Below are 11,240 nucleotides of genomic sequence, written 5' to 3'. Positions count from 1 at the left end.
TTTGCTTGACCGCTTGCTTTTCATCCTTTTCTGACGACATGAAATTCACAGGTATTCATCAAGCTTTAAAGGAGCAGGCAAACAAAATATAGTTTGGCTTACCCACTGCCATACACCTGCAGAAGCTCCATGGTTCAAAGGCTGCACTGTACCAAATGGTTATTCCGTGGCTGGAAGTCTGCACTGCAACAAAGGGATACTCAGCCTCGTGCCTGGAGCTTTCATAAGTAAACAGCTGAATGCTTCTCAAAGATGAAACCATGATCCTTCAAAGACGTCAATCATGGCACTGAAGACCTCTGGACAACTTCAGAGGCTGCGTAAGCAAAAGTGGTAGAGCAAGGTGCCGTGTGCTGCTCTCTGTGTCTCTTAGCTAGCTGTGTCTCTGAAAACTAATCCTACCAAGCAACATGTTACCCTGTAGTTCACGGCTCTGGGTAGCAGAGATGCTGTCCCGCCACACCATTAGTTATGAATGCACTCCCTACTGAGGATGTACACATCTAACACAGTGATGAGACACTGAATAGGCTTGGCTTGCAAAGTAAGAGACTTTTCTGGTGAGAGTCATTCTTGGGTGGGTTCAGTAAAATCCTTTGGAAGGCAATGGTGGGAGAAAATGTGCCTAATTCCTCAAACAGTGAAAGGCCGTTCTTCATGGAGTGAATCAAAGTTAAGCCACAAAAGACCAAATCTACTTTCCTCACATAATAAAATATCCAGCCAGTCCTGTAGTTATCTCTACACAGCAGATGTTTGGAATTCACGCTGGATATTGTGTTTAAAAGGCTAAAGTGTACCTCTGCTTTCTGGGAGTTTTGTTTGTTTGTTTGTTTTTTTAAATAGGGTCTTATTGTGTAGCTCTGACTAGCCTGAGACTTGCTATATGGACATGAGGTTGTCCTCTAACTCACAGTGATCCACCTGCCTCTGTGAGTGCTGGAATTAAAGGTGTGTGCCGCCACTCCAGGCATTGTGTTCTGTTTTTCTTAATTATCATTGAAATGAGCTTGTTTGTTTATGCTGAGCAAACTACATTTTTGTTTCCGATGAGTCAGGTACATATTCAAGGATTTTCAGTCCTCCCAACAAATCATATGTTGTCATAATGAATGACCTTGTCCTCTCTGTCTCATTTTCTGACCAGAGAAGTCCATACCTACCATCACAAGGGAGGTGATGGGGAAACTCGATGTTATTGTGAATATATTTAACGCTATCCAGCCTTTCCCTTATTAGATAGGAAGGCGGAGTGGGAAAGGTGATAGACAGTGGGGGAGAAGTTTGGACAAGAACAGATTGAGTAAATTTATTGAGGCACTTGCAAATGGTTAGTAGTTTTTGTGAAACTAGGATATTTGACTCCATATTATAAATGCTGTTGAACCATATTTCATAAACACAATATCACATGTATATATGAACTCAGTTTTGCTCCCGGAGCTCCAGTGGATTTTATGACCAGCTGAGGTGTAATCACCAAGCATCAGGAACTGGCACTGAAACCTTCCCAGACCTAGGACAGTGGTTCTCAACCTTCCTAATGCTGAGACCCTTTAATACAGTTCTTCATGTTGTGGTGACCACCAACCATAAAATTATTTTGTTACTACTTCATAACTGTCTTTGTGCTATTGTTACAAGTTGTAATGTAAATATCTGATATGCAGAATAGCTGATATATGACCCTTATGAAAAATATAGTTGATCCCCAACAAAAAGGGTCATGATCCACAGGTTGAGAACCCCTGACCTTGGACAAACATCTTTTTTGAATAAGCTGGCTACTTAATGCCACAGCAAGGCTTTGTGGATCTAGACCATTTCTGTCTCAACTGTCAGTCAGCAACCTCAGTGCTGAGATTCAGAAGTGACATCTCTGCCTAGCTAGAATGAAAACCACAGATATCATGCTATGCTTGGAGCTCTCTGGACAGTCCACTGTAAAAAACGTAAGTTAGAAGTGAAGAGAGAAGAACATGGGAGAGTTCCTCATACTTACCTTAGTTTTTACCTTTGATTTGGTACCATTGAAAAGACTGGGACAGGATGAAGTAGGTCAGAGCCCTTTATATTGTAATGAAACTAAAAGGTCAACATGTGAAGGAAAGGTGAGCGTTAGTTATCAAAGGAATGAGTGGGATGACCAAACACATCAGGTGAAAACCATGTCTCTTATGATGGCAGCCCTTTCCCCACCCTCATGGATGCATCCTTTTGGGGAAATGCCATTATATGTGAACAGGCTTTACCCCCTCGACCACACTGGACACTTTGTGGTCTTCAGAGGAAGAAGAAGAAGTGGCCTTTACCAATCAGAGTCACATCTGTCTTGTGAGAGGCAGCCTTACCTGTCCTTGGAACGAAGCAGCTAGAGACTGAGGGCCACAGAGGCCCAGAAGAAGCCAGCCCTGCTTGGCTGAGCACCATGTAAATATCTCCTGCCTTCTAGGTGAGCAAGAGTGATCACCTTTCACAGAGATAACTGTGTGTGTGTGTGTGTGTGTGTGTGTGTTGTGACTTTAGTTTGTGAGGAAAATGCAAAAGTTTGCTTCGACGGCTTCCCAAATGTACTGTTGAGTATGAATGTGCCTGCCATGTTGCCTCGTGTGCCAAACACAGTACTGGATGCATTGTTTCGAAATAAATTGTTTTATTGTGCATTGGAAAGCAGTGCTCTCTGTCTTTGTCACATTCAGGGGGCACACGCATCTAACAGAACCACCATGGTCACATGTAAAACACAAACATATCCTCTTCTTTTCATTCCCAGTGAGACCTTCTCTAGGCAGCTTGCAGGAGAAGTCCACACATGTTGGCCCTGGCTGTCTATAGCCATGAACCATTGGTAAATGCCAAAAATGCCCATATATACTTTTTCCATAGGATCTTTGAATGATATAACTACTACTAATACATCACTCCTGACCATTACAATTATAAGCACCATTTTATTTAGTCAATAATTGAGTGGGTCACAAGTGTGTGAGATTGAGCTCAGCTGGTGGAATTAACTACCTACAGTGCACAAAGCCTTGAGTTCAGTCTCAAGCATCGCATAAATTAAGTATGGGGCCATGTACCTATAATGGCACTACTCTGGAGGAAGCAGAAGTACCGGAGGTTATGCTCATTCTTGCAAGCCTGGGCAATATGTGATCCTGGAGAGAGAAGTGGAGAGAGAGAGAAAGACATAGAGAGACAAACAGAAAGACAGAGACAAAGAAAGAGACAGACATAGAGAGACAGAAACACACACACAAAGACAGACACAGAGACACACATCCAGAGAGAGAGAAAGAGAGAGAGAGAGAGAGAGAGAGAGAGAGAGAGAGAGAGAGAGAGAGACAGAGAGACAGAGACAGACAGACAGACAGACAGACACACACACACACACACACACACACACACACACACACGGAGAGTAGGGTGACCCAGATATGGTGGTACAAGGCTACAAATTCCAATGCTTACTGCCAGAAAGTTCAGGATTTTAAGACCATCCTCAAGTACATGAGATCCATCTCAAACATGAAAGAATTGGATGAGACGCTCTCTGTAGTGGCACAAGTGACTAGTGTTCACAAGATTTTGGGTTTGATCTCCAAGACAGGAGAGAAGGATAAAGAAATAAAGACAAGAGAGAAGAAGGGGGAGGGAGGCAGTGAGGGAAGAAGAAAAGAACGAAACACAGAAGAGAAAGGGGGTGCCAATGAAAGACACTTAAGGACTTGGTCCATGCTGCACCTGATGAAACGGCAACTCAGCCTGGCTCTCAGCCTGTGCCTTCTACCCCTAGAATTGTCATTAGGTCCCTCTTCATAGTGCCACCTTGACTGTCACCTTGGCTTCTCCTCTCTGTGTTATCTCTCACCTCTGTGATTCTGTCACTAGAAATGATACTTCCATTGTTTAGCTGTGCTCTGTACTGTGTTATAAATTCTACAGATAACTTAGCCCATCTAATCTACACTATGCCTTGGTACCAAAAACAATGTGACCATTTCAGTAAGCTGGCAAGCAGTATCTACAGGATGCAGGTAGGTGGCTAGATGTGAAACACAGTATACACACCATTGCAACTCTTCTTTTGTTACTTCCCTCTTGCATCTGCACCAGAGACACCAAAAGCACTGGCTCTCCTCTGGCTGTGCTGTCTCAGGCAGCACTGTGAGCTATACTCAACAAGAAAAGAAATCTAAAGGCTTCAACATATCACAGGGATATATTTTATCCTGAGTGGCTCAGGGGATGCTGGAAATGCGGTGAAGCCACACAAGCTTTGCAGGTCTGACAGACAGAAAGCAGAGGCAGGGGGGGACTGCAAATTGTGGGCCTAAAATACAGAGTGAGACCCTGTCTTAGGAGAGGAAAGATTCGAAGGTAGGGGATAGAAAGGGTTAATTCAAGTAAAGATAAAAATATTAGAGCCCAAATATACTACTGGAGGTTTTCATTTTCTGGAAATCATGTTTGAAGATTTCCCCCCACTCTACACATACGAGGGAGAGAGAGAGAGAGAGAGAGAGAGAGAGAGAGAGAGAGAGAGAGAGAGAGAGAGAGAGAGAATAGGGAAGGTGGGGCAATGCTAAAACAAAACATTTCACAAACTTCAGCAAAACATGAAATTGACATCAAGCTTATTGCAGACTCTCTGCCTGGGGCTGATTAGTACAAATTAAATTTTTTTAATGGAATTTTTTTCCCTAAGAAAATGCATTGCTACCACTTGATCAAGACAAAGAGGACTTTAAAAGAGAGAAATCCCCTTCATAAAAGAACCAACCTGACCCTATGGCCCCCAGACTGGAAAAGAAGTATGACTTTCTGCTTCCACCTAAACAGGTATTGGAGCTTCTGTGGTACGGGCGGAGCAGGGGCAGCTGCAGAGGGGCTACTGTAAGTGTGGGGTTCCAGTGAGTGCCATGAACTCATAGATTGCTGTTCTCCTGCCATTAGCTCACCAGGAACTTAGGTTCTCTGTGAACTCCAGGATGCCTTTGGTTGCAGGTAAAGAGGAGACCCAGGGCCATGTTTGAGGGGCAGGGCGAAGGGAGGGGAATCTGTCCCCATGACCTACCCTAGCAAGCCAAACTTGAAGCACAGTGGGGCCAGCTTTCAGAGAAGGGGAAAGAACTGTGCTTTTATGTGGACTCAATTCTCCACGCCAGCTAAGAGTATATAAAGAAACAGACCGCCCACTTTGCTTATTTTATAGTGACCAAAAACGTTAATGAAACAGTAGAAAATCGAGATGAGCACCACCAGGACATCTTCAGACCCCTCAAACCTCACCCCTGTTTTCTCTGAGTGTGTCTATTATGCACCATATATTCCCCTGCCTTTTCTGCCTGTTTATTTTTATAAAATTGCACCAAGAGCATTTTTCTATGTTATTAAATATTAAAGGATAAACTCACAGAATGAGCATTAGAGCCCCTTAACTTATTCGACCAATTCTCTATTATTACTGCAAATTTGGGTAATTTGTACTTTCTCATGGTTATAGACAATGCTATAAGAAATATTGGAGGCTTAATTACCTCTTTGGGGTAAATTTTCAAGAACTTAAAACAAATTTTGTGAGAAAAAATTTGTTTCGGGTTCTGGGTAGGTAAGTTAGTCAAGCACTTGGCATACAGGCACAAAGACCTGAGTGAGTTCAACTCACACTGAAAAGCTTGGCCTGGGGCCAGCAAGATGGCACAGCAGGTGGCTGCTCTAGCAGCCAAGCCTACAGACTCCAGTTGCATTCCTGGGACCTACATGGTGGAAGGAGAGAACCAACTCCAACAATTTGTCCTGTGATCTCCATATGTGCAACACACACACACACATACACACAATAAATAAATAAATAAATAAATAATAAAATTTAAGAAAAAGAAATCTGGGCATGATAGAATGCACCTGTAAACCCATCAGTAAGCAGACTGCAACAGGAGGAACAGCTGGTTCTTGGTTCTTGCTGGTCAACCATCTAGCCAAACTGGCAAACCCCAGGTCAATGAGAGACCCTGTCTCCAAAAGCAAAATAGATAGTGCCTGGGGAATGATTCCAGAGATTGACATATGGCTTCCATTTGCACATATATATCAAGCACACACACACACAAACAAGCACACTTATACTCCACATATATGAACATAGGAGCACACACACTTGAACACACACACACACAAACACGCGCACACACAGATCTTTTTAGAGCTAAGCAGAAATGTTCAAATGGAGATGCAGTGACTGAATTTCTAAATGTTCTCCTAGAAAACTTGCAAAAAAGTTAGAAGAAAAATTGTACATTGTCACTGAATATAACTTCCTTAATGGTGAAATGATGAATTTTACATGTAATATAAAACTTTAATACATATAAATTTATACTTACTCAGGTAAGTAACTACGCTACTATATGCTTTTTATATTCAGTTACCATGTCTCTGTTTTAGAAGCTGGAGAGCTTCACACACTCAAGGAAAACTCATCTGCTTGTATTCTCATTACTAATCAAATAAGAGGCACCTAGATCATGTGGGAAAGACAGTCCTTCAATACAATGATAGATAGTTCTTTCCTTTATTCTACAAGTATGTTTATTGCTTACTCAATCTACCAACCTAATAATGCTTCCAATTTACATTAAGTCCCAGTAATTCAAAATGAGGAGGTTGAACCAAGTAATCTACCTTGAGCCCACACAAAATGTACAGATTGGTTGTTTCTGTTGAGCTTCTTTTATTCAATAGCAGAGAGGTGTAAGAGAGATAGGAAAGAGAGATATGCTTTAACCAAATTCAAAAATGCAACATATATCTTTCAAGAAAGATATTAAGACTAGCTAAGGTAGTCATTACAAAATCCCAACCAATTGTTTCTTTGATGAGTCAAGTAGATTTGCATCAAAAAATTAAGTAACATATTCAACTCCATATGCCTTGTAGTTTCCATCAAGGCAACTCAAACAAACAAACAAACAAAAAAAAAAAACCCAGCCACAAATAATATAAACAAATGAATAACAGGGGCTGTGTTCCTATAAAACTTTATTTGTGATAATGAAACAGCAACTAGATTCAGTCCACTGGGTCCTAATTTGACAACTTCTGCTTTAAGTAACAAGAAGCCCCTTTATCATGTTAAAGATTTGATTTGATCTTCATCACATTAGTTTCTGAGGGTGGTCACAATTTCTACAATGTTGGTAACTTAAAATAACTCACAGTTCTGGAGGACAAATGTGTATAAACAGAGTATCAGCAAGGTTGATTCCTTTGAAAGCTCTGCCACATAATTGTTGCATGCATTCCTTTCTCCTTAGATGCCAGAACCCTGGGTATTCCTTGACTTGTAAAATACAGATGTCTGCCTCTATCTTCTACCCTAAGGAAACCACTGAACTTAGAGCCCAGCTGAGTCTGGGACCATCTCCTCTCAAGTTCTTACTCTGGGTCATTTGTTTCAACTCTTATTATAAATAAGGTCACATTAGGACATTTCAGATAGACATATTTTGAGGAGTTACAATTCACTTGCCAACATTCATTTACAATACACACATACAAACTAGCTCAAGAACCCATAGAGTGCCACAGAATACAACCAAATGGTGTATACAGGCTCTGACACACTCTGTGATAACCCCCTGTGATGGTTTAAATATGTGTGGTCCCCATAGACTCATGTGTTTGAATGCTTAGCACATGGGGAGTGGCACTATTAGGAGGTGTGGCCTTGTTGGAGTAGGCGTGGCCTTGTCAGAGGAAGTGTGTCACTGTGGGGGTGGGCTTTGAGGCTTCCTAAGCTCAAGCTCCACCCAGTATGGCATCCAGTGCTCTTCTGCTGCCTTCAGATCAAAATGTAGAACTCTCCTCCAGTACCATGTCTGCCTGCATGCTGCCATGCTTCCCACGATGCTGGACTGAACCTCTGAAACTGTAAGCCAGCCCCAACTAAATGTTGCCTTGGTCATGGTGTCTCTTCACAGCAATAGAAACCCTAACTAAGCTACCCCTTTCAAGGTAACACATCATTCTATAGAAATGCATCAGTATTATTGAGTGACAGAAGTTATATCTTCAAATTAATTAGATATTACAGAGCTCTCCACTGTGTGTTGATAGGAAATGGGTGTTCTTGTAACAGACTCTGAAACAAATCACACACCACCAAAAATCAACAAATTCTAAAGACATTTCTACAAGACTTTATTTCCCACACCAAAGAGCTGTTCAGCACTGGTGATATTGATCTTGTGTGAGTGAGTTTTCTGGCTGGGGTACATGCACAGTGTTTAAAAGAAAAACACATGGATGAAGAAAATATGAAAGTTGACCAACCTATGACATGAAACGATAAGTTTAAAAAGAGGTGTCTAAAATGTTTCTGTGGACACATTTGTTCAACACCTTAAAGATCGATTTCAGACTCATTCTCAGCTTTGCAGAAGATAACATAGATACAGAGATATAGATCTAAGCAACTTTAGTCACAAACACTAATATATCTGATTTCGCTTTCCTGAAACCTTGTGACCTAATCAGCAAACAGAGTCTATTGGGAAGAAAAGTGGGAATTCAGTTGGAGGTATCATTCTTTTAAAAAGAAGAAGAAAGAAAGAAAGGAAGGAAGGAAGAAAAAAGGAAGAAAAAATAAAAGAAACCAGCTATGCTGAAGTCAACTATGTGTATCCAGTAAGAGGGTTGATTGAGTGACTTAAGGATTGAAAGTTGGAGATCTTAGAAATGAGAGCACAAAACTTGCTGCTTTCCTTTAGAAGCACTGAGTCCTTCAAACTGGAATATGTGTAGGAAACTTTTCTCCATTAACTACATCCAGACCAGAATGACTGTGTGCAATGTGAGACCCAGGGTGAGAAAATGCCCTAATTTTCATGCAAGAAACCAGGGGTATCGAGATGAAACGAACAACATATCATATACCTGCCCACCCTGGATGTCCAAAGTGCTATGTGGATTTTCTCTTCTCGTTCTTAGAGAATGGATCTTCCATATGACAGATCCAGCAAACAAACAAACAAACAAAAAAAACAAAAAAAAAAGAGGTGTGGGAAGATTTAAGTTCATAGAGCCTTTGGTGTAGAAGAAGGAATGTTGGGTTGATCTGGATACTCTATGGGGCCTCAGGAGCCACCATTTAGGGGCAAGGGATTTGTCATTCACCCTGTCTTTATCAATCTCTACATTTTTTTGGTGGATATCTAGACTCTTTACACCCTATGGGTGGAGTCACTTGCTGTTAACCTTTCTGAATGATCTGCAGTGTTCTGAATAGTTGTGTTTCTTCCAACTCCTATGTTGGAAACTGATCTCCAATGAGATTAGAAGATGGGGCCATTGGAAATGGCTAGACTATCAGGTTAAAACCCTGGCAAGGATTATTAAAGGTGACCCCTGAGAACTGCCTTGTCATTTACATTTAACTAATGTAAAGCAGATGTGAACCAGCAAGTGCGCTCTCTCTCAACCTGAACCCCCCAACACTGATCTTAGACTTCCCAATCACCAAGATTTCTGTTGTTTGTAAGCTATCAAGTCTATGGTATTTTGTTATAGTAATTCAAACCCACTGCCATTTTTCTGAGGGTGTCACAGTCCAGAATTGTTTCACAGAAAGCCTCTTGTTTGCATTCTTCTGTTTATTTACATAGACCTTTCTTCTATATTCAGTCCAGAGTTCTTCCCCTGGTCAGCTCCCAGGGTCATATCAACTTCCCTGTGTTCCCATGTGTAAGGTTAAGTGATTCTAACCCCAGACTCCACACTGTTTTTGTAACGAGACTTCTTCAATATGCATAAGTTCTGGCATAGTGTACTTCTCCAAACACAAACAACGCCCCTGGGATGATTCATCTAGCCCATCTAAAGAAGACATTCAGCTATCAGACTGTCTGGCTGAGAACTAGAAATCAGGCATCCTTGGAGTGGGAATCCCAGGTGGTAAAGGGGAGGCCATAGTTGGTTGGGAAAAAAAGAGAGAAAAATAAACCGAATCCCTGTGGCTAGAGACAAAGTTCCTACTAGGGAGACAGAGAGCAGGTCATTATATTCTGGACTATGTCACCAAAAAATGGCATCCTCGGGAACTCTGGCCACGAGTTTTCATTTCCAGCCATACCTGAGTGAGCCATGTCTACTTTTGTTGTTAAAAATCACTAACAGTTGGTGTTCATTTGTGATCAAAGTGTGGTCTGGGTTATCTAGACTAATATAATTCTTTAGACATCAGATTCTCAGAAACAAATACAACCACAAGACACTATCCATCCAGAAAGTGCTCCAGTTTACATCTTGGTATCTAATTATAGCCCCCTTCCTTCCCCAAATAACCTCACATTCTCCATATGTATTACATCATCCTGATGCAGAATTGTTTGTCCTGACCTAAAAGTTCACACACTGAGTATCCTTTATATTTTCAGCTTCATTACCATTTGGCTCCTCTTGCTGTGTGGTTTTGTTCTGCAGTTTGTAACTCAGTGGGCATCCTTCAGGAGAAGAAGCATATCCCATACTCCTCTGTGTCCTTTGCTCTGACTGGTCCACAGCATGCAGTGTTTGTTGACTGTATCCTTACTCACACATAGCCTGTCTCTTCTTAGAGCCGCATCTTAGGGTTCCCGCACTACATGGTCCTGAGTAGCATCATTTATTTCCTTTTATTTCATATGAAAGTGTTTCATATATGTCCAGAGCTGAGCTGGGGAGACAGAGGGTGAAGCTCAGAACATGGTCTTTGCATTAATGCTATAATTAGAAGAAATTACTTTTCATTGGTTGCCCTTCCCTAAGGGCAGCCAGAACATTCTGTTGTGGTCATTATTGTTCCTCCTCAACAGTGAGGTCCTCTAAAGAACTAGCAGGTAGTAGTCATTTCAGGGTGAATCTACCTTGTAAAGATTCCAGCACCTTGTATTAAGTAATCCTTTTATCTCAAGGGCCAGATACTAACATGTTAATTAACAATGGCTATCTCTTTATGTTAGAATTTTGGCAGCGTTCTGTAATTTTCTAAACTTTCGACAATTGAATTTATTTTTACCATTTAGAGAAAAACTTGTTTATTATTATTATTATTACTATTAATCATTATTATTCTTTCTACAGATCTTCCCACTAAGCATGACCACTGCATTCAGAATGCAACTAAGAGCATGCTAAAATTTTCTTAAGCCTTCACATAGGGCTCAGTCCCCTCTGCAAGTGACTACTTTTTTTTACTT

The 11,240-nt window shown here is 41.2% G+C and overlaps 2 long non-coding RNA genes across 4 annotated transcripts in view; both read right to left on the bottom strand.

The window, feature by feature from the left end:
- The window catches only part of LOC143434287 (uncharacterized), a 73,477-nt gene that overhangs the window by 10,492 nt on the left and 51,745 nt on the right, over positions 1-11,240 (bottom strand). The window contains exons 3-4 of one of the 3 annotated variants that reach the window (XR_013103645.1): positions 2,003-2,085; positions 103-316 (exon numbers count right to left, since the gene is read on the bottom strand). This is a non-coding gene — a long non-coding RNA (uncharacterized LOC143434287). Of the gene's footprint in view, positions 1-102; positions 2,086-11,240 lie in introns of all 3 variants that reach the window. The other 2 variants (XR_013103644.1, XR_013103646.1) reach the window with 2 other exon arrangements.
- The window catches only part of LOC143434288 (uncharacterized), a 46,956-nt gene continuing 42,743 nt past the window's right edge, over positions 7,028-11,240 (bottom strand). Inside the window, exon 2 of the long non-coding RNA XR_013103647.1 lies at positions 7,028-10,717. This is a non-coding gene — a long non-coding RNA (uncharacterized LOC143434288). The remainder of the gene's footprint in view (positions 10,718-11,240) is intronic.

The sequence above is a fragment of the Arvicanthis niloticus genome, chromosome 14 (assembly GCF_011762505.2).
Source record: "Arvicanthis niloticus isolate mArvNil1 chromosome 14, mArvNil1.pat.X, whole genome shotgun sequence".
Taxonomy (NCBI): Eukaryota; Metazoa; Chordata; class Mammalia; order Rodentia; family Muridae; genus Arvicanthis; species Arvicanthis niloticus.
Note: the sequence above shows the minus strand (reverse complement) of the source record. Positions and strands in the feature narration are given on the sequence as shown.